Source organism: Triturus cristatus, chromosome 6 (genome assembly GCF_964204655.1).
Source record: "Triturus cristatus chromosome 6, aTriCri1.1, whole genome shotgun sequence".
NCBI classification, from domain to species: Eukaryota; Metazoa; Chordata; class Amphibia; order Caudata; family Salamandridae; genus Triturus; species Triturus cristatus.
In genome coordinates, this window is record NC_140589.1 from 876,340,593 (window position 1) to 876,365,849 (window position 25,257).

Below are 25,257 nucleotides of genomic sequence, written 5' to 3' on the forward strand. Positions count from 1 at the left end.
GCACTCAGACGGCTGTTAGAGATAACACTCTTTTTATTGATATGGGCAGTGTCCATGCTGATCGACCCTCTGCCTGATGCGTTTCGGATATTATTCCTTCTTCTGAGGTGATGGGTTCAGTGCAAGTGCAGCAGGTCCTCCATTTAACATGCGTAATGGCACGCCCTGAATGGGCAGTCCGAATGTCACAGTGCAGAGCATGCTGGGAACCATAGTTGCTTCATTAGCATTTCAATGATTGCACTCTGTGAATGAATAAAAAAAAAAACTCCAATGAGTCTCAGCACGGAAAACTGTCCTCAATTCAAAACATGAAAACACTGAAAAAACCATAGGTTTAAGGGACGTTATAGTTAGATGGACATTTCACTCGTACAAAACCAGAGAAATTCCGCCTTTATAGTTAGATCAACTAACTATAACTCACGCCCCCGCAATGCACTGCTGATGACGTCACATATTACATCATTCATGACATGGTCAGTGACATCACTGATGACATCACTGATGACATCTCGAATGGCATTACTGATGACATCACTGATGACATCATCCACATGAAATTCTGATGCACCTCCTCACACTCTAATATAACCTTTGATACACCCACTCTAAAATACAGTCTAAAATTTTTGAAACCATAGACACACCAATACCAGTTACTACATACGCACTCACTGACCGTGGGGGGAGCCCCAATGCCCCTACGGTCCTGCAGGCTTCCTGCCTCCTGCGGGAGCCGGCATTGCTTTTCCACAAGGGGAGCTGCTAACATACAGCTCCCCTTGTGGAAAAGCAATCTGCTTTGGATTTTGTAAGCGACAGGAGGAAACCTGGTCTCGATTCCAAAATCCAAACCAGGGTTTGCTATGTTAGGGCGAGAGCCGTGCGCTCCCGCCCTGTAATAGCAAACAGCAGTGTCCCGGGGGTGGGCACCCGGGACACTGCAGGAACTGGCCCTGGGGGGTGGCTGTCCCCAGGGCCATCAAGGGCTCCAGGAGGGGGGCTGGTCGGCCCTCCTCCCAATGTGTGCAAAGCCCCGGGGAGGTGGTGGTCCCCGGGGCTCGGGGGTCCATAACGGACCCCCACATTTGCGTACTAGTGCCCTGGGAGGTGGTGGGCCCTGGGGTGTGTGGGGGGTTCGAGCCCCCCCACACAGGTTATTTTTTTTTTTAAGTAGAGCCCTGGGGAGGAGGCGGTCCCTCGTGCTGCGGGGGGCTGCATGGCTCCCCGCAAAACATAAATGAAGCACCAGGGAGGTGGCGGTGCCCAGGGCTGTGGGGGCCGCCACTATACATTTTCTGCATGCTCCCGGGACCTGGCCCACCCGGGGGCTTAAAAATAAGGACGCACTGGAGCCCGCGCTTTGTTTTTTAAAGTTTTTTAGTCCGGATTCGTGCACCCAGCGTGAATTTGACAGATTTTCTTTTTTTTAAATGCTTTCTTTGGCTCCGGGGGTCCCCAGGCCTAGGGGGTCAGGGTGTCTGTACCCTGCCCCCTTTTCTTGTTTTTCATCCTTATTTTTCTGTTTTCTTGTGAGTCAGTATCCGAGTCACAAGATGGCTGCCAACACTTCCTGGTTTGGAGTGTTGGCAGTCAGTCACAGTGAAGCTCGTGCTCGGGAGGGTACGCAAACCCACCGCTGCTCTAGATATTCATATTTTTTCTTTTTCTAATTTCTGAGGAACTACTGAACAGATTTACACCATTTAACAAAAAGGACTCTTTCTGAACCAAGGACTACCTTTTTGCCAAATTTGGTGTAATTCCGTCCAGCAGTTCGGGCTGTAGCTTTTGTCTAAAGATTCCTATTGAAAATAACATGGGGGAAAATGCGTTTTGGGACCCCCCTTTTTCTCGGCCCCCGCTTAGCGAATCACCCTGAAACCTTCAAGACAGGAGTTGACCAGAGCTGACCACTAGTTTTGAAAACTTTGCCAAGATTCATCAACCGGCGCCAAAGTTATTGGGAGAACAAAAAACACTTTTCCTATGGAAGCTAGATCCTAACTATAACTACCTACTGGAGACCGCCAGTAGGTAATACATATATATATATATCCAGATTTCTCGCCACAAAACACTCCTAGAAGGAAAACGAGTGTGGACCACAGTTCCATGCAGATAATGTTTATTTAGTTAATGAACTCCATCTGCCATAACGTGTTTCGACTGTTGCAGGTCTTGATCACATGACAACAGATATACATATCACGCTACCACATTCTTCATTTACCCTGATAGTGGTGGGTGACGCAAAGGAGAAATGCACCCTTATACAAGCAAGAAAATGGCAGCCACACACCCTAATTTTGGGTTTAAAAAAATACATATAATTGGGGTGCAATGAGTCCGTCAGACCCCCAGGCCCCAGTGCCACTACACCTGCCTCACAATCGAAAGCCACATCCTCGAATGATGTATTTATTCCTGTATGTTCATTTTGTCTTTGAGGGCAAAATAGTGAGTGCAACAGTTTGCATTTTAGCAAAATGACAAAGACCATTAATTCCTGTTTTTGCAGGCAGCATTATAAAGCAAGTTGAGCTCTAAGGCGAATTATACTTTCTGTAAACCTGCAGTGCTGCAGGTAGGAAAGTAGTAGGTGTACAATTTGTAGTGTCATTTGAACAGTTCCGTTTCATCATACTTAAACTGTAAATTAAGGGTTGGGTAATGCAAAAAACAACCAGACATTCAGGTCACGTACAATACAAGAGGTGAGCAAACATTATCAGGTGTTGTTAGTTTTGGGGAAACAATATGACAAAAATTCAAAGACCTCCCACTTGTTCTAAGCATAAAGACAGCCCACTCTAAGCGCCAATTCCTTCACACTAACAGGATGAGAGGGCATTCATGCAGCTGAGGGAGGAGCTGTGAGTGATGAACAAAGGACCTCTTTTCATGAAAATGTATAATCAATTAAATGAATCGTCATTTACCAGGGTTACTCTCGGAACCAGGGTATTTTCGATTCTAAAATGGAGGCTAAGTGCGAAGGCTGTGTGGGCTGCTTTCACGTACATATCCTTCAGTCAACAACTTGTTTGTCATCTTTTAATTAAGCTGAAATTATCCAATTCTTCATGGAACAATGTCGAATCCTGACATTTATGAAGTACTGTGAAATTCTAATTGTGGTGTTTACTACAGCGATGCACTTTATTTCCATTTAATTTTACCGTGGTAATCCTGCACATTACTTCATTGTGTCCTAACATCAGTTCTTTGCTAAAATATATTTATTTAGCATGTGAAAAGTTTATGATATGATTTCCAGTTTTATTCTCTAAACAAGTTTAATTATTATGTAGGAGACTAATGCACAAAAACCTTTGTGTGATTATATTCACAAATATAACATAGGGCCCGATTACAATGGCGGAGGGATTGCCACCGCCAGCCTAGCTGTGGCGGTCCCTCCGCCATCTGCATGCCATTTTCCCCCTGCCAAATCAGGATGGCAGGGGGAAACGTTCCGCAAGCGTGGCGGGCGCGAAGACCGCTTGCCATGCTTCCACCGCAGGCAATCGTAGCGATTGCCTGGCGGTGCAGATATGGCCGTGGTTATTGCGGGGCAGTGTCTTGAAGGCACCACCAGCCTGATCACGATGCTGGCATCAGCCAGCTCTTCCATGGCAGTGGAACTACCATGGAAAAGCTGGCGGAGGCCATCTTCGGAGGGCCCGTTACGGGCCTCCTCGGGTGGGGGGGCACTTGTGCACTGCATTTCCATCCACAAGGTGGCAGGCACCGTGCTGTGCCTGCCAAGTTGTGCATGGAATGCACAACATGGCCATTGGACATTGCGGCGGGTGCTGCAGCCAGCTGCACCCACTGCAATGTTGAATTGCCAGATGCGACTGCCGCAGTGGCGTTCGCATCATTATCAGGGGCACGGGACCGCCGCATGGCAGGAGGGCGGTCCCGTTATCACTAGGGTGACGGGCAGACTTCCTAATTACCCCCTTAGTGCTGCACTGTCTGCAGTCTCATGCAATTGAGGTGTGTCCTACGCGGCGGCAGTGATACTGCAAATGACCACATTATGCTGTCTGATGAGTCCACTTATGTACCATTGCAACAGGACCCAACAGTAGAGTTTCAAGACATTTTGATCACTATCCTTAAGCATGCTAAAGACATGGAGTGGATTAATTCTAAAACATACGATTTTCTGTATAATAAACATCCACGCAGACCACTCATTTATGCATTACCTAAGATACACAAACGCCTTTCCAATCCACCATTTCGCCCAATAGTATCAGGGTGTGACTCCATTCATGACCCTATTGGTCAATATTTAGACTACTTTTTGCAACCGTTTGTTCAGGCAGGTTCAACGTACGTACAAGACACCACACATTTTTTGAAAATACTCAACAATCTTAATCTTCAGAGTTACGATGATATATGGTTACTGACAGTTGATGTTGTTGCCTTATACACTTCAATCCCACACTCTGAAGGTATCGAAGCAATCGAGTGGGCACTGCTTCAAATGGATACCATCCCAGCCAACAAAATTTTTCTTTTAGAACTTTTGCATTTTTGTTTATTCCATAGTTATTTCAAATGGAAAGACAGATTTTTCTTACAAACTCACGGAACATCTATGGGTTTTGCGGGAGCTCCCAGCTACGCAAATATCTATATGATGAAATTTGAACAGGAGAACATCCTTAATGACAGGGAATGGACAGACAACCTCATCATATATCGTCGATACATCGACGATATTTTCATTATGTGGCAAGGCAACAGACAGATTTTGGAATCGAAACTTTCAGCGCTTAATGATTTCAATCCCAGAATTCAGTTTACATATACATTGGACAAATACTCCATCTCGTACCTTGATGTACATATTGAACTATTGTCCAACAACATCGTTACTTCTTTGTTCAAAAAATCTACAGACCGCAACAACATGCTTCTTTATGATAGCTTCCATCCACAATCCCTGAAAAGTCATCTTCCTTATTCTCAATTCTTGAGAATCAAGCGCATCACTTCTGACACTTCACAATTGCATACCACCCTTGAGGATACTAAAACTCAGTTCTTGGCACGTGGCTACCCCAAAAAACTAATTGAATCTTCGGTTGAACGCTTGAATCAGGTATCTAGGTCAACACTACTTGATAAACATATAAAACCAGCTCAAACAAGGGAAGTCTATGTATCTAAGTTCTCGACCCTCTCTCCTGCCATCAAAAAAACCATCCTTAACAGATGGGATATACTACAGACTGAACCAGATTTTGGGAATCTGTTTAAAAACCCACCGATTTTTGCGTACAAACGCTCTAATAACTTGAAGGAACTTCTCAAGAGACAAGAACCCACTACTGATTTGGCACCCAAAGGTATGACTAAATGCTACAATTGTTCTCACTGTAATAACATTATTACAGGTGTTTCTATGGCTCACCCCTGGTCGGGTAAGCCGGTTAAATTTCATTTTACTGCCAATTGTAACACTTCAAATGTCATATACATTATCCGATGCCCCTGTGGCCTATATTATGTAGGCAAAACTGAGATATCTTTACGTACCCGCATCACGGAACATAAAAGTCGCATTCGCACTAGATCTACATCTTCACCACTTGCTAGTCATTGGTGTGATTCACACCATACGATTGCTCAACTCAAATTTAGTGTGATTGAAGTTATCAAATCTCATAATGATCGTGACATGAGCAAATTCATTGTTCAAAGGGAATCCTTTTGGATTCGGCATCTTAATACCTTAAGTCCCAAGGGCCTCAACGACAAAATTGAATTTGCATGTTTCTTGTGATTCCCACTCTTCTCCTTCACATAGAATAGAAGGGGGACAGGGTCGTCCTAATATGCACCAGAGCTTTAATCTTGATTTATGCCCGATTTCAGTTCATTACTTCATTATATTATTTTATTGTCAAACATTATAATTTTCAACAGCCTTGTGTCTCATGTCACTTATAGCACACAACATGATAGATGGGTCTCATCACGCATCACCTCCCACCTCAATTCATTAGCATTTACACTCACATTGTGGTAACTGTCAGGACAACACTTCTCCATTAAGTTCAAAGAGATCAGGTTCTAGTAGTAGTTTTGCCCATATTATCGCTGTCAATTGCTAGTAGTCATATTTTTCTTCGTCCATCTATGTATTTATATCAGTAGCGTGTCTCATTTGTGTGATGCTCCTACTGTTAAAGACATATTGTTAGAACGTCAATTCAACAAAGATTGTAAATAGGCAGGATGTTACTTGGGGACTATTATCATTTACTAGAATGTAAATAGGCAGAACATTGTTCATTTCACATTGACGACATAAAGTTTTGTATTCAGCTTTTTTGTATACTGACATTCCCTAATACAGGTGTGTTTCACTTTTTGAGCACTTTCGTTGTTTAGGCCGTATAAGCTTGTCCTTTCACGCTTTCTCACAATTGTCTTTGTGCACTTTCCGACTTGCTCATTCTATCTGATAGAGTACATTTCCCAACACAAGATGGCCATCCCTGGTTACACCTAACACTCATCATTAGTCCTTCTTTCATTTCCTTATATTGCGACTTCCTCACGTGAACACGGCCCGGACTCCGCCGATATTTGCGGGCGGGATTCAGCAGCTCACACAACTTATGGACCCAGAGCGCGGAGACAGAGAGGATTTTCTCAGGTACCCTGTTCTACATGTTCTAATCTACAGGTCTTTCCGTACGCACCATACATTTTCTAACTCCCCGCATTCACTCATTTCTCGCAGGTTTTCACCTTCTCACCACACCGCTTTGCCCTTCCGGTTGTCTACTACACAGCCAACGGTTGTTTTCCAGTAAAGTGTCCCTTAGCGTTCCTCGAACGCTCGGTGAGTTCTTTTTAACATGTTTTTCCTTGCACGTTCGATTATTGTCGGAGCACTTAAATTGCTTCACAGAGCCGTCTTCAACATCTTACGGGACACGTACCCCTTTTTGTATTTCTGCAGATACCTTATTTTATCGTTTTTATTCTCAAGTAGAAACCAGCCTTGTTAGCTTTTTCAGGTACTATAGTCTTTATTATTCGGATATGTCCTGGGTCTAATCTTTCGCGCACGATAATTTTTGATTTTCTGCACACGGTGACTTTTTCCTTCCTTTTTTTGCTCTCATGCTCTGGACCACCCTTCTCCCCCTCACATGCTCAACAGATCTCTCTCAGACTTCTTGGTGACGTGCTTTCACGTTTCTATTGTTCAATTCAGTGGCCTTAATCTTTGATCTTGTCTGAATGTCCGTGTGACGCCGTAATAGCCTTCCACTCTTCTACTTTGTTATCAGTTTAATACCATTGAATGTAATTGTTTGATGTTTCACTCTTAGAAAGCCCCTGAAGAAGGGCGAACATTACGCCCGAAATGCATTGGGAAGATCAAGCTACGTTTCATTTGTTATAGTACTTTGCAACATGCACTTTTTCATCATGATAGGAGTGTGAATAAATAACACTTCAACAAGAAGAAGCTATGATTCGTCTTTCATATTCATAAATGTCTCATGATGGTTCGATGATGATTACAATTTTCTGTTATGTCAAACAGATAAATCTTGTTTAATTTGTTTTATACTCATTATTGAGTCTCCAGTGGTAGTGCAGTCCCTGTCTAGAGCGTCTCGCTCCAGTCTCTCACGCAATTTTGAATTAAGGTGGCAGGGTGGAACCACCTCAGGGTCAGCACACCAAGCCTAATACAATTATTGGAATACGTTACCTATTTGATTTTACTGTTTAAACCTGAGTGCACGCCAGCTGTTTGTCTCTCCCCCACCTTATTACTTCCCCATTTCCGGTGTTACCTTATGAGGTGTGCCCACATTGTTGAGAAAAGTGCCCTGCTGCTTGTGTAAAAAAAATGAAACTCTTCCCAGTACAGGTGTGCCTAAAAAGCCATACCTGTCTCCAGAAACCTCCTGTTATGTCTGTGGTCTGGTTTCTACTAGGATTGTGGGAACAGAAGCCATCCTGCTGGGCTGGTTCCATGACACAATATCGATGAACACAATACTGTTATACAAAGATATCTGAAACTAAATATTGTTAACAAATCACATTCATATACTTAACTAATAAAACCATAAATATCGAGAATACAAATATTGCTGTAACAAGTTTTGTTTTTAACTAATATTGAAAACAAAAACATTGGAAACAAAAATATTCTTACTAGTCATAAAAATCGCCACACACAATATCGACTATAATAATATAGCCAAACTAATTGCATTATCATTAATAAACATATAAATAACTAGTTTCTACATTAAACAAAACATTTAAATAAACATTGAACAACATATACACGTGTTAACAATAAAGAAAATATACTACATCACCAAAATACATGAGATTTACTTTAAATAAAAAACTAAACACATAACATGGGTTAAAAAATATTTATATAAACTACAAAAACATTTATAGAACAATCTAAATATTAATAAAATATATATATAAAATATATAGATACAATAAAATTCAAAAGCATTTAACTACATATTAAACATTAAATATAAAACAAACAACTACTATCAATAAAAAAATAATAGACTTTGAGAAGCAATGATTCAAACATTTTAAAAGTTTACCCAGACACCCACAGCTTTTAGTACCATTGCAGTCAAAGCACATGGAGACAACTCCAACAATCCTGATTACGATGGAGGTGGGAGCCCACCGTCAGGCCATCGGTGGTGGTCCCCCCATCTGTCCCTGCAGGTCCGTCTGCTGCATTACCATGGTGAGCGGATGGTGGGCTGGCGGAGAGACCGTCTGCCATGCATTCGACGGGCTCAAGGAGTCTGTCAGACCGTTGGAGTTTGTCTGACCGTTGGAGGGATTGCAATCCCTACAAGAGTGGTGGTGCCTGCTTAGGCAACACTGTAGGGATTACAGTGTCCCTTTCTGCTGGCCGCTTTATGGCAGTTCACCAGCCATGAAAAGGCAGGTGGAAAATGACATTGGGGCCCCTAGTGGGGCCCCCTTAAACCCTGGCCCTCCTCTATGGGCCCTGGGGGTACCCATAGTGGCCCCCTAAACATCCCTGCACTATGTGGCAGGCACAGCATGGTGCCTGCCACATAGTGCAGGGATGTTTTAAATGTGTTTTTTATTTGTAATGCAGCGTGTGCTGCAGCCCTCAGCACACCCTGCAATACACAATATATTCAATTGTGACTGCCGTGAGGGCGGTCGCATCGTAATGCGGCCAGCGAGACCTCCGACTCCTAGTCATACAATCCTGCCTCCGTGTCGGTGTCAGCCCAATATCGTAATCAGGCCCTACGTTTACAATATGCTGCAAACAGTCAGTGCCCTTGAAATAAAAAAAAATTATAGCACTGTCCTGAGGTAAACAACTACTACAATTTACTAATAGAAAGGTATTTCTGGCAGCAAAACAAACACAAACTAAGCCTCCCAATAAATTATTTTGAAGACAATGGGATTGGCCGACTACACCGCTACGGACACATATGCCAACCCATAATCCAATTAATATGGTGGAATGTCTATGACAGCACCTTGGCACAGGAAGCCAAAACAAACAATTGAGTGGAATGATTCAACAATGCCTTCCAGCGCACACTAGGAAGAACCCAACCTACACTCTATACATTTATAGAAACCCTATAAACAGAGCAAAGCTGCAAACAACTACAAATGGAGCAATCTGTAACCCAAATGGAACCTAAAATTAGCAAACAAACTAAAATAATGTATGGCATGGTAAAACTCTTCATAAACAAAGGAGTAGATTACTTAGAAATAATGGCCAAAAGCATATTATAAAATAAATATTAACCTACAAAACTCCCCAAAAATATAGCATAATCTTTAACCAAGATTACAAAATTTGTTTTATATGAATGATAAACCTAATATTTTATTACATTAGTTAAAACATTAAATAAAAATCCAATTTTAAGTAAGACTAAGAAAATAAATAAAATGTATACCATTTACATAAAAGACCTAAACCTCACCAACCAGAAACCTCAAACAACAAATTCAATCCATTGTAAAAAATAATTATAACACAAAACATACAAACATATATAATACCCAATAACAATCACTCAACACTTACATAAATGATAAAATGTAATATGTACCACCTAAAGTAAAGTGAAATAAAGTAAAGTAAAATGCACCAAAAACTGGAAATATTATTTCCAAAAAGTCCCAAAAAATAGCATTTAAGAGGTTACATTAACTAGTCCTACTAAAATGTAAACCATTTTAGGTAAGGTGTTGGACACTATGGGGCTCATTACGATGTAGGGTGGACTTAGGTCAGCAGTTCCGACCTCAGTAATAGGATGCGACTACCCATAGGGCAGTTGGAAACATCCATTTTGCTATGGCAGCTTGTGCGGTTGGCGGAAAAGGCCTGCAGCACAGGCTGCCATAGTAAATGGATGTTTGGAAACACCCCTGCACCGTGTGGCAGGCGGAAGGTTTAGGGTGTGATAACAATAAACGTATAAAATAAAAAATGTGTAATAAAAGTAAATTCAGAAAAAAATTATATGATTCAATTTACATTTTTAAAAACTTTTGACCAAAGTGTCAATAATTAAAATTATTGTTTTAATACTTACAGTACAATACCAATGTTTCTATAAATTTCAATACATCAAAATGAATTAATAAATATGTTTACATAAACAAATGTCTTAATTTTACAATATTAATTTTCATATCATTAAAAAATAAACATTTCATTTAAATTAAAATATTCACATATTCATAATCTCCCCATGCTTATTCCTTGAAAACGAAACATCCGTTACTAAAGTAAATTTAACTATATATTAAGTTTACATAGTAATACTACTGGAATACAATTTTGTTTCTTTTTCACAATTAATAAATTATTGTGCTAAACACACAAATTAAGAAAAGAAACTAAACACATAAAAGCAAACCCACTGCAATACACTACACATAAATTAACACTTATAAACTTCATTGTATACATCATTATTTTCTAAAATTATATTTTTCATGACTTTGAAAACAACACTTAAAATGATATTTATTAACTTCGATATTCCTGTCCAAGATTTTTTTGACCTCCAAATATTCTTGACACAATAGTTTGGTATGATGATATTTTTTATTCGCTAGTTTGTCCAAACAATGCTGGACTTGTTAGAGTTGTTAGATACTGGTTCCAGTGTCTGGATTTCCCTTCTATGCTCCTCTGTTGTGCTCTGGGATGAGGTTGTGGTTTCTCTTTTGAATGATGGATGTGGAACCTCTCCACCAAACCCATGCTGGCAGGTTTAGGTGTGGCCCCTTTGTCCTGTGCTTCCTGCAGTCTTAGTGCTTGAGTTTAGCTGTTTGCTGTGCAGTGCTGGAGTCCAAATCCATGGAGGACAGGTGTGTCTCCACCTTTTCATTTCTGAGGTGCTGGCTGGGTTTAGACAACCTAATATATTCCCTGCTGGGTTTTGGCCTTCTCGTGTATTTCCCTGTTTTCCTGCATCATTTGCTCTTGTTGGTTATTGTGTGCCCCAGTCTTCCAGTTTGGCTTGTCAGGTACTGTGTTGAGTTCCAGTGATGTATGACCTGAGCTGCATTTTCTTATTTCTGGGCTTGGAGACAATGTTGAATTCGCTTTGCCTGAAGATAAGGTTGACTGCTGCAATGGATGTGGACTCTCCCATATGCTCTGCATCTTGGATGTTGGTCCTCTCTCATGTGTTCCCTTCCAGGCTTGGGGCAGGAATCTTCTTGCCCTTTCTACAGCACTGGGGTCCCTTTACTGGCACACAGGTGAGTGTCCCTATTCTTTATTTTGTGGTGTTGACTGCTCGTAGACTTCCCTTGGTGCTCTCTCCTGCATTTGGGGCTTGTGGTAATGTGAACTTTATCTCTCCGGCTCATGTCTGTGTGTGTACCTGCCTCCTTCAGTGGGGCTGTTCTGGTTCTAAAGTTTGGCCTGCTCTTCTTTCCCCCCATTGATCAGTGCTACAGTGTATCTTTATAGAATGGGGCACTGAAGTCGTTTGCTGGTGGAAAGGTGAGTGACATCTCTTTGTTTATATTAAGGGCAGACGTTTATCTTATACCCCTTGCAGGGCTTAGGGATTGCGAGATATCTGCTCTCTATTTGCGTGCCACATCTGCTTCTATACTCCTGTCACCTTGCCAGGCTTCTTAGGCTATGTGATGCTGGTTCAGTTGTTTGGCCTGTCCTACTCTACCTCACTTATGGTCTAAGGGCTGAGTTGGGGTTTTCACTCCTAGGGCACTAATTATGAATGTTCGGTCTTCGGTTATGCAGGACTCTTCCAATCAGAGTCACAGTGCTTGGTCTCTATCCCCAAAATACTACTGTAAAATTGGTTTCACCCACAAAACTCTCCAGTTAGGTCATTGTAAGTTGGTGCAGAAATTGCACCAATAGCATGGAAGTTAATTATACAAAAATATATGAAAATGACAGGAGCACCACTGTGAACTGGCTGAGCTAGTTTAAAACCACTGCAGTGACACAGAGCACGAAACAATGCCAGACAGAAGAGCGTATGTATCATCACCCTTTTATTTTGCTGATGTGGTACAGCATTGCAGTAATGTCTTGTTTTTGCTGATGCTGAACAGCACCGACAAAAAAGCATTGGCAAAGCCAATATGTCTTTATTGGTAAGGCTAAAAGGTGAGTTCGGTTTTGTCAGTGCTTATTAATTGGAGTGATAACCAGGTTTCTTAAATGGGGTACATTTTCACTAGAGTGTAATTAACATAGGTTGGATATATCATTAAATTTGCCACCAGTAACTCTGGGAAAGTTGTTTGTAAGTGAAAGCATTTGCCAGACCCCTTCCCAGAGTTGAAGGAACTTTGATCTGTGGGAAAATTCTTTCTGAAAATGGTTCAGCAATTGTTCCTCACAGATGCTTCAATTCCTCTTTGAGAGGCCTACAATGCTGGGAATGATGCTACTGATGAGCATAAACTCTTTTATGACACCCTGCATACTTGTTATACTCATGATGAGACCTTCCAAGGCACTTCAATTTCACGAAACCCTCACAGCTTCTCAGTTATGCCAAGATCCCTCATTCTCCAAACCCTTTGCCAAGGTTTTTATCACTGGTTGCCAAAGTATACCCATGTTTGACCTTGTAGAACCCTGATTTTACTTGATAGGGTCCCTTCCCCACATATTGTGGGACGTAACCATTGGTGGTGTGTCTCCCCTTTGGAGAAGTTGGCCTTCAACGCTCTCTTCATAGAGTATTCTCACTCTTCCATCCAAGGTAAGGTCTGTGTCACCTCTGAAGTTGATCCTATCCTTCATGCAGTGCTCCCATTGAGACACAAGCATAGGCATTAAAACGCTGCCAGGACTGGGTTCTGGATATCAGCTGTAATTCAGAGATAGTGTCAAAGACTGGACACTATGAAACATCTGTCAAGTGTCCTTACAGATTGCCAGAAGAAAGTGTAAGTACTCTGTCACTTGGTATATAAAATGCTTCACAATAAGTGTTTTTTTTAGCACTGTTGCACATTTTTAATCTGTACTTAGGATTCACAGTATGAGGTCAGTTCTAGCAGTTCCAATCAATAAATATATCTTTTCTTCTTCTTTTCTCCAGGCCATTCTTGCTTCGGCCCACCGGTGCACTCGAAAAAGAAGAAACCGCAGCTAAGTTATAGAACCTTGGATCACCTTTTTCTCTCTCTGCCACCTATATAGTTAAATCTTCCCCTACCCCCTGTCGTTCATCCTGACTCTGTATATAGTAGCCTCTTACAGCTCCAATGTGGGGTTCCTTAGTTTCCCCCCCCCCAAACAAAATACTATCTTGCGGGTAAGGGAAAATTAAATGGATTCTCTTTCTGAACCTGAAAACTAAAAGAATTAATCAAACCAAATGAAAGTTTAAAGCAAAGAAAGTTTTTCCCCCTCTTTAAATGATTAAACCCATGCCAGGACCACTAAGAATAGTCCAGCCCAAACTGTCAAACGCAGACTCTGGGATGGGATTCTGGGACAGAACTCAATGATTAACCTACCAATGTAAGCACGGTTGAGAGCTGTGTGATAGTCAGACCACCACGCTTGCCAAGAGGACAGACACAGGCATTCAATCCAAACTGGGGAGCTATAAACAACATAACCTTACAATGACCTGAAATACGGATGGCATATGATAACCACACTTCTCGTCAACACAAAGTTACCTTAGCTACTCTGCAACTGAAGACAAGTAAGCTACAGGACACGAGACTCCAACCACAATCCCCCACCAGACTTCACAGGCTTAGTAAACTCCCAACACAATAAAGAGACCACCAGAGCTTTTCATAGCTGTAAGGCTAACAATTTAGGCATGTGCGTCTTTCACACTGGATCATCCATCACATACATTACAGGGGAACACTTCCCAGATCAGCTCAAAGCGAACAACCCTGCCATACCCACATACGCGCGTTGTAGTGTGATACAGGCATTGTGAAAGGCTACAGCGCCCCACATGCTATGAAATAAAACTAGACCAGGGTCAGAACAAGCTTTGTACATAAACACAAAAGACTAGTACACTTGGGAGGACAACATGACAACGGTTTAGACGTAATGTGACAACATAAAGGGTGGTTTAAGAAGTTGTACCCCTGCAAGCAGTCATAGATATGCCCAACTGTCAATATGATAATTTAAATACTGGCCCAATTAAAATTCCTCACAAAATTGCACTCCATTAATAGCTAGGAGTGTCACGGCTAGGGTACGGTCTCTTACCTTGGCTGTCGTAGGCGCTCACGTAGGAGATGCACACGGCCACGCACATAGCTGCCAAGGTTTCAGATTGCTATGTGTGACATTTTCATAATTTTAGAGTAATAATGAGTGACATTTTAATGACTATGAGTGACACTTTTGCACAAGCTGAATGAAGCAATGAAGACAAGGTAAATATATGAATATCAAAAACGACACCCATTTTTAATCAATGAGAATCTCTAAAAATGTAACTGCTGTAAAGCACCAGAAAAATATGGAGCCAGGAAGCAAGCATTTTGTGAAATTCAAAAAAACAAACTGCTACTTTGATTCTTTATTATATTTGCCGGGCGACAGCACAAGTGTTTACTTAAGATTAATATAGGGGCTCAGTAACACTCTCATTCAGGCATTTATTTCTTTGGTTGAAGTTCTCGTGGCAACAGGTGGGCCCTTCATGGCCAGCCCACAGCAACTTGTACTCCAGTGGGGTAACCAACGCCATCGGCCTGGTACGGGTGAGTCTGGCTCAAGACTGCAAGTCAGCCACCACCGGCAGTGGTAGGACCGGGATCAAGTCCAATTCAATATAAACCAGCACTGCCGCAGTGGTTTGAGCGACCCACTGAGCTGCGCTGCTATTACGCAGAGCATATGTTGCAGCGTGGTGTCAGCTCTTGTCTGCTCACGTCCTACTTACTTCAGCACGGGAGCTGATCACTCGTTCCGACGCCTCTCCTTCCATGTTGCAAACTATAGAGAGTCTCCGGGGCACCTGAGAGTTCTTGCAGTCCTGCCCGGAGCATGTCTACACTCCTCCACCCGGCACACTCACCAGGCAAGACCTATCAAGGCCACAGCCTGTGGGGATTCTCTTTCCTCTACCTTGTGGGCCTCATGACACCGCGGAGAGAAACAGTGTAAAGATTTCTCGCTGAGGTCAACTGAGGAATTTGCGGCTGCCAGTAGGTTTTTAAAGGATATTTCCCAGGACAGGCTAATGATAAATTTTCCGGCCAAGGAACAGCTATTGCAAAGTTCTGCAGCAGGCTGATTACTTGTAAATGCCGCCCACTCCGCTCGCTCGGCAGCGCATACAATGCACATATTAAAATGAGTATAACAACTGTAAGACACTCACGCTGTCTCCACAATAGCTAGTGACTCCTGACGTCACAGTTATCATGCCGCTCAGTAGTGCAAGGTTGTGTTACATTTTAGCAGTTACCAACACAAGCACAGGCAAGCCCAGCCAGGCCCATAACTTACCAGGAGCATCACACATGCTCTTAGCTTTCAGCTTGGTGCATACATTATAGATGCTCCCCTCGATGGTACTTGGTAGGGCTGCACACACCACAACACCAAGCTTGCCATGTCCGGGAAACTCTGCTCCTCTTCGCCCACCAAAAGCCCCACGTGAAGCGGCAGCTTCTCTGGCAGCTTGTGTCCGTTATCGAAACCTAGCACCTTGTACCCCCATCTCCTGCTGGGCAGAGCCCTGCCGCCAACCCCATGAAGGGGCCGAAATCCCAGCGCACCCGGCACAAGCAGCGCAGTCGCCACCCGCACGAGTCCTCACACCCAGTCCTGGCTGCAGGGCGTGTGCCAAGCCAGCAGTAGCATGTGCAGCAGCTGCCCGCCCAGACCGAGGAGAGCCAACAGCGCCGCCATGGCAAGAGCGTAAGCATCCTTTAGGGCAGCATTGCCCAAGACCGCCCACACTCCTTGCATGGGCTCCCAGGTCACGAAGGAAGCGCCAGCTGATCAATGCCAAGGCTGCAGTCTGTCTGCTGCCATCTTGGATGTAACCTTTCAACTCTCACCCCTTGCTCTAGTACATGGAGCCGGCTCATTGGAGGGCAAAAAAGGGGCTGATATTTACTCACGGACTGCGGGAGGGGGGACAGAAGAAAGTAGCCCATGCAGTAAAGGGGCCAATAGCCATGGAAGGACACAAATGACAACATGGTCGTCAGGAGGACGGACTAACAAGCCTACAACCAATCAGATGGGAGCATTTAAGACACAAGCCAATCAAAAAGATGGGTGGAGAGTGGGCGGAGCTTCCACGAAGCTTCCACACTATACTGAATACTGCTTGCCTCCAAACCGAGCAACGCATGCGCTGCAACGCTAGGCGAGACCTAAAAAGCAACTGCCACTGGCTCAGCACTGCTTTGTGATGTTGTATTCTAATCTCACTTGGGCAGGAGATGATTTTTTTGGAAGGGGCAGGGTGGTTTTGTAAATTCTTGTGAATAGTTTGTCAACAGGCCCAACTTCCTTCCCTAGGGTGACTTTTCTTCCATATTTTAGAGTAGGGGTGATTTTGCCTTCATTACCTTGAGGAAGTTATGTGTTTTATGCCAAAGCTGAAAAGTAGAATAGAGTCCCTTAAAGCGTGAATGAAATTTTGTAATAAAGCCCCTCTTTTAGTTGGTTAATCTAGCTTATCTGCTATGGAGTGATTCATCTAGCGCTCTTATGAGATAATAGCATGATAATCTAGAAGAAGTATTCCTGTTGGTCACTCCAAAAAAAGAATTCCATGTTTTCAAGTAATTACTGAAAGGTATCACCACAGCACATCTCTGTATATATTATTTGTTGATTACATGAGCTCAGGCAGTTAGCTAAAGCTATGTGTAGCTAGATCTAAAATTTTCAGAGGAGTGCTCAGAATTATGGGAGGCCTGTAGTATTCCTACAAAATATCATTTATTTGAATACAATTAAATAAAATCCTTCATAGGCCTGCATGCCGACCATGGCCTTGCTCAGAAAGGGACTTTCTTTAAGCATCTGCAATTAGGACACTTTCAGAAGATAATAGAGTGTACCATTGATGTGGAGACTGGGAAAAAGCTATTTTGAGATCTGTTGATCTGCATGGGTGTCAGGTAATGATGAAGATATGAAGGCCATATGAGCAAATAAGACCAATATAATATTCGTGGATCTGAGGGGCATAAATTCAGGGGCATATTCACTAGAGAAGGTGGGAAGTGTGGTGTTAGCGTCTTTGGCTTAACGCCACACTCCGCCACTTCTGTAACACAGGGCTGCACCATATTTACAAAAATATAGTGCAACCCTGCGTTCCCCCCTGCGCTGTTGCTAAATTTAGCAGCCAAGCGCCAACACAGGCACCCTTGCACCATAGTGCAAGGGTGTCTGCATTGGGGGGAATATTGTTTGTGTGCAGGATGGTGTCCCTTCCTGCAAAAAATGACCCTTAAATGGCGTTTTGAAACTTCAATGTGTGCTGATTAATGCAACATACATAGAAGTTGCAAAATGTCATTTTTTTATTGATTGTTTATGTGAAGGAAGGGACAGCTTTCTGCACATAAGCAATCAAATGCCTTTTGCTGTTTTTATGTGTGCTGCACAAGGCAGCACACGTGGAAACAGCAAAAACTAGGACAAATTAAACATTTCTCCTCGTTGTGCCTGTTTAAGACCAGGTTTACCCTGGTCTTAATTTTGGCGATGCCCCATTTTTACGCCGCCTTTGTAAATATGGGGCAGCGTCAAAGTCAATGCTGTTACAGTGGAACGCCCACCGTAGCACCCATTGTTCACCCCTTTCACGCTAAGTATAGTGTGAAAGGGGGCCTTCTTTACAAGCCAGGGTTAAGCCACGTTAAGTGGCTTAATGCTGCCTTGTAAATAAGGTGAAGCACATATCGCCACAGGAACATCACTAAAAGCGACGTTGCTGTGGATATAGGAGCTTGTAAATATGCCCCTCAGTTTCACCGATCACTATCTTCTGAGATGTGCACATCTGCAAAGGATGCATCGCTTCTGTGCAGTGTCATCTTAAGCATTTTGGAGTAGAACATATTGTGGTGGCTCCTATGCAACATACATTTTTATATCCCTTTCAAGCCCACAAGATGCCAGACAATAGTAAAGTATATGTAAGATATGAACAAAGTCAAACAAAAGCAGTTGAACTATGTCTTGCCCGGCTCCCCAAAATTCCTTAAGATGACACTGGTTTTGAGAGACAGAGATAGAGGTATCAGTAGGCTTAGACAGAGAGAGGTTTAGATAGAGAAATAGACTAGACAGAAGTCAAATAAAGAGAAAGGTTCTGTTTCCAAGGGGGCCCTTAGACAGTGGGGCCCTGTGCATTTACTCACTTTGTCCATGCCTTAAAACGTCTCTGCTTCTGTGTGCAGCATATGTATTCCACTCAGACAGGTTAAATAAGATGCACCAGTGAGTAGTTGAAATATGTTCTTCTTGCAAACAAACATTTGGAAACATGTTCTGGATGTGGTCTGCATAACCTTGTCTGGAAAGGAGCGTTTCTTGGGCGCACTCACAATTGCATCTGAGCATCAGAGTTAGTTCTCAGCCTTATTCTGTGTGGGGAAATGTACACCTCTGAATTCTACCTCTAGGAAAGGTGAGAGAATATGCAGTGCTACCAGCTTACTCCATATTCCTCATGCGAATGAGGAATATGGATGTCAATCTGCACAAGGAAATAAAAACACTCTACATATTCCCTGTGCACTTTTACCACTCTCAGATAACGTGGCACTTTTAAACCAGGCCTAAAATCTGAGAATGTTAAATTAATACACTCAGTAATGGAAAACAGTACAATTGAAACTGGATATCCTTATTACTATTAGTGTTACTATTATTATTATTAGAAGTAGTAGTAGTAGCCGCATTTGAATTATTTCTGTTGTTGTTATTTCAGTCTACTATCGGACCTAGCTGAATTTCAGTCTCAGACAAGGAGCTACTACAACGATCACATGTAGTGAAGTCATAGAGGGGACACAACAGTGCATACAGTGATGAGCACCACCATAGAGGTGGCAGGTCTCAGCTGGATGAAGGACGCAGTGCTGCTGCATCCCTAGGATCTGGAACCTTCCACTGTGCTGCATCTGATTAGCAAGGAAGGGGAAGTGATATCAGGTGGCCACGTGCAGAATTCCAAATCATATCCAAGACCTTCCGATGGTGTACATCTGGTGAGATGGCTTCCCTGTTTCTGATTATCCCAGCACATACAAACATAAATTACAAGTTGACAAACAATAAAAGAATCACTCCCATGGAACATAAAAAAGCATTAGGACCTAAAATACTTGGAACCTACAGACATGATGAACTAGTAAAGTATGTCCATTTGGTGCTTTATTTCTGAGAAAAAGCAAGGTTTTAAGCCTGGGTCATAAAAATCCCAAATTAATTGCAGTGCCAATGCCGATTATGATAAATCACCTGATTACAAGTTTGGCAGTCACAATACCATCGTCAAAACTGCATCTGAATAACCACTGCATCATTGGCGGTCCACCCACCCTATTACAATGCATGCAGTCACACAGACAAAAGACCACCCTGGTCCCAATGCCTCTGACAGGAAATCTTGACATTGGCAGGATAGGCCAATGTGTCTATCGGAGGGTGGACCATCAGTATTGCTGCCGGCCCAATTACAATGCGCCTTCCTGCCGACGTTACTGTGGCGGTCCAACCACCACATCTGAGCTGGAGGAAAAGGAGGGATATAAGGTTGAAACTTACCTGTACGCAGCTTCACATGTCCGGTGCTGCCATGGAGCCTATCATACACGTCCTGCCACTGGTGCTCCAGCTTGATGACATCCAAAACTGATACCGTTGTGGACGCAACTGATGGTAAGCCATACTCATACCCATTTCCCATGACTCCTCTGCAAGTAGATACTCCGCCATGGACCTGGCAAGGGTTTAGGGTCCTTGGGCCAAACATATTTTGTAGGCCCCCGAATGGAATAGTTCTGAATCTGTGAGCCAATTGCAGCTCTATGATGCCCTCTTTGACCAGGTCATTGACACTGTACAGGGACACTCTGCCAAAGTCGAAATAAGTTAAAATCTCATAAACAGGGATGGTGATGTGTGCATTAAATTGTGTCACACAACAGCATCTCTTCATCAATATCACACCTATTAATCTCTGTGACACCCTCACATTGCTCACATGCTCAGTACTATTAGGATATCAAAGAAGCATCTGTATGGATGTGTCATGAAACTGAAACACACCTTCTCTGCTAAATCTCTTTAATAGACTTTCACACATCACCCACATTCAAAGGTAATGTCAGGTAAATGATTTCCAAATAATTGGTGTGATAAGCTTTCAATGGTCACAATGTAAATACTCTCTGCAGAATAGGTATGCCTCTCTTAGGGGGACCCCTGAAAGGCTCAGGCCCTGGGCCACAGTCCACTTAGCACATTCCTCAAAACCTCTATGTGCACATGACCCGTGGCTTGAACTATATCAGGGACAACCAATAGCATAACAAAGTGCCATGCATATGTGGAAAATGTGTAGGTGCAAGTCATGAAAGCAAACACTGCAGTAACAGCATTTGTCACACATTAAGATAAAGTAGGTGCAAGCTACACACACGAAAAAGGACACATGACCATAAAATGTTTACAAAAATATGACAATTTAACAACCTCCATGTGTGGATGAACAAATATGTAACTTGCACACAACAAACGCAAGTCCAACCAACATTATAGGGAGAAGTGCAAGCTAAATGATAATGACATTGGTCAATCTCAGCGGAAATACTTATCACATGAAATACAACCCAATGTAATATCAGCCCCAAATGTCCTGTATGACTCCAGTACTGGTTCTAAGGTCAGATCATACTAATCCCATCAAATAGATCATCACTCGGGGTGAAATAAACACAACTTTAGTCACACATCTCAAGTATCCAACAACATCAAATAGTTGGATGAGTAATGGCAGGACTAATGTGTTCTAAACAAAGCAAATGTAGAATTTTACAAAAACAATTAGATGTAGTGATCCAAAGGCCAATGGCCAGTCCATTTTCACATTGTTTGGTCCAGCACACTGCTGTGCCACTAAACCTGCCCTTCATGACACTGCCAGGGAAACCTCCCCAGGAAAGGGCATCTAGTGGATAGTCTAGGCACCTCAATGATGTCACTTCGGCGGAGTGGGTTTGATTTTTTGAGGGGTAGCCCTGACATTGGGATGGGTGTCTTTGGTTCTGTTAGGGTTTGGTCTTCTTAGGGGTATGCCTTGGTTTAGTGGTAGGGGAGTCAGGTTTCTCATGGGTGGATTGGGATGTGGAAGGGATGAGTTGGGTGTAGAAGAGGTTATTTTGGCTCGGGTGGTCAGATTTGTCAGGGGTAATAGCAAAGGCTAATTATACGATTTCTAGGGGGAAAATAGGCAGGATGTTTGGGAGGGAGTAGGGGTAGGGGTTAGGAGGTGGAGGGAGTGGAATTGTCAGGTCTGGGTGGGTGTGTTGGTGCGTGTGTCTGATATAGCTTGTTTGTGTTTTGTAGGTGTCTGTTGTATGCTTGAGTGTGGGTGTTTGCATTTTTTGGTGGTGTGTGCTGTGGACGTTGGGAATGCTGAGGGTGGTGATTAGGTCTGTGGGTGTGGGTGTGGTGTCTGGGGTAATGCTGGAGTGGTAGCTAAGTCTGTGGATGCAGTGTGGTGTCTGGGGGAATGCTCGGTATTGGGGTTGTGTATGTGGGTGTGGGTGTGGGTGTGATGTCTGGGGAAATGCTGAGTGTGGTGGATGGGTTTGTCAGTATTGATGTGGTGTTTGGTGGAATTCTGGGTGTTGAAGATTGGTCTGTGGGTGCAGGTGTGGTGTCTGGGGGAACGCTAGATGTTGGGATTGGTTCTTTGGGTACGGATGTGTTGTCTGAGGGAATGATGGAGGTTGGGATGGGTCTGTGGGTGCGGGTTTGGTATCTGGGGTATGGTGGGGGTGGTGGTGAGGGGGTGAGTGTCATGTGAGTGGCTGTGTGCATGTATGTTTTCTGATGTTTCTGTTTGGGTGTGCTGTTTTGGGCTGTTAAAGTGTGTGATTGCATATGTGTGAGTGTGCTTGGGACACATATGGGAATAGGAAATTTAAATGGGTAAGAGGCAGGAGGTAGGGTGGAAGTTTGGGATGGGTGGAAGGCTGCCATGAGTGAGGAGGCCAGAGACTGAAAAGCTCTCTGTAAGACAGACGTAGCACTGTGGATGCCTTCCAGGTAGGCAACCATCTGCTGCAGATGACTGCTTTTCCCCTGGAAGGAATGCAGTAGTGCTGCCTGACCCACAGATATCTTTCTTATGAGGTCAATAGCCTACTCACTCATGCAGCGGGGGTAACAGGTGCAGGGGATGAGGTGCCTGGAGTGAATGAGACGGCTCCCGTCTTAGGGGAGCGGGCCCAGTTAACTGAGTGGGGAGCAACAGGGAGGGTGGAGATGGAAAGTGGGGTGGTGGACAAGGATGGTGTGGGTACAGGTCCTGTGTGTTCTGCCACCACTAGGGAGTGTCCACTGGAAGTTGACACTGAAGATGATGACATTGAGTCTGCATACTCCATGGCCCTCCCCTCATCCTCTGGGCCACTGGCTCCCTCGGTGTCTGGTGTGTCATGATCAAAGCCACTGTTGCAGGCTTCATCCCCAACGATGTTGGCCCTGTCTCCTCCGCTTGCCTGGGAGGATGCTGAAATTACATTTAAAATAAGTTTATTGCATGTGCCAGAACACACTTGATGACAGCTTTGATCACAGAAAATTAATAAAGTGTACTGAAGACTCCAGCTACAAGGTCCACTATAGTGTTTTCAACATATGTCCACTGTCAGAATATTCTCATGAAAGCTGTACTTAAGTAGCTACGCTTTGTATCACATGTAACACAGAAAGGTATACTGTCGACAATCTGGCCCAAATATCTAGGAGATTTTTCTACACATATCCACCTCAAAATTAATCAGCTAGGCCTAGGGAAATCCCTAGTCCAGATTTGTACCAGTGAGAATATCATTCTTACATTGCATCCCTAAAACCGAAAAAAACATTCAATGTTGTTGAGGCTCAGGGAATCTCCATTACACGAAGAGGTGGTTTAACCAGTGCCCTAATGGGAAGGCACAAAACAGTACCTTTTTGTCTCACAAACACAAATTGCATTGTATTACTGAGGGTGGACATTCACATATAATCCCTACATTTCTACATGTCACTCCCTGATGCATGTCACCAGTCAGTGAATGAATCTTGACAAATCCACATGTGTGATTTATATAACTGAAATACTCCCACATCAATGACATGAATATTCACATTGTGAGAAATTACTGTAAATCTACCTGTCATGTCTTTCATTGCTTTATCAATTGGACCTGACCAATGACATTGAGTAATGGCTTAGGGTTTGCGTGACCCACCCACCAATGACTACACACTCCTGTCTGTGGTAACACATGAACTGTATACTACACACTCCTGTCTGTAGTGACACATGAACTGTATACCTATCCCAAATAACTATTTTCAAATGAAGATTGGTTTACACACACATTTGTGATGGAATCACACTTCAACCTATGAAGTCACGTAGATCATGTATGAAACAGTAGTGCAGATGATACTACAACAGGGAAAGGTACACATGCCAACATTTAGGCACTAATACTAATGAAGCCAGTAATCTTTGCTATCTCATGTTACTGTACATTCTTCACTTACCAAGGGGAAGTACTGCTCAGGGTCTGCCTCCAGGGTATGCTATGTCACATGTAAGAGGGTCACCATCACATGAGACATAGTAGTGAGGGAGCATCACTCCTGACACACTGAATACAAGTGCCCTGTTTGGTACAATTGTCACCCACAACATCAAACAACATGAGCTGATTATTCACTTTACTCAGCCATGCGTGTCACGATTCACTCGCTGTGCTCTTGTTCCCACCACCAGGGGGCCGAATTGTGGGGCTTTCCTATATTCTAATATGCTTCCAGAGATCCCCTGTATGCATAACCTGACTTCCAGGCATTTGGACATCATTTAGTAATTGACATCCATTCTCAATCCATGCCGGGTTTCGGGGAAGCCAGTCTGCTCATGCTGGAAACTCCATTGCATACAATCCCCTGCTCACTGCTTTGTCTCCACCCCTGTAGGCCAAGAATGGGTGGAGGAATTCAGCTCACCTGTGGCTGGCTGCTGCTAGCCTGCTCACATGTGATGCGCATGAGTACTGTGAGCTCTTTTAAGCCCCAGCTCCCTTCAGCCCAGTGTTGGTCATTGTAGCTGTTTTCCGGTGAGACCGATCCTTGTTTCCTGAGCTTCTGATATTCCTTGATTGCTGAACTATAGTTAATCCTTGATTCCTGAGCTATAGTTATTCCTTGTACCTGAATTTGCTACCTTGTTTCCTGATTTCCTGAGCTATAGCTATTCCTTGTACCTGAATTAGCACTGCCTGCAGTGATACCTTGTTTCCTGAGTTCCTGAGCTATAGTTATTCTTTGCTCCTGTTCCTGGGCTTCAGCTATTTCTTGTTCCTGATTTGCACTGTTTGCAGTGCTATCTTGACCCCATGTTTCCTGAGATGTAGTAATTCCATGTTCCTGAA

General features: G+C 43.3%; 1 pseudogene; it reads right to left on the reverse strand.

The window, feature by feature from the left end:
* The window catches only part of LOC146817993 (uncharacterized), a 46,258-nt pseudogene extending 29,605 nt beyond the window's left edge, over nucleotides 1-16,653 (reverse strand).
* Between the last annotated feature and the right edge of the window lie 8,604 nt (nucleotides 16,654-25,257).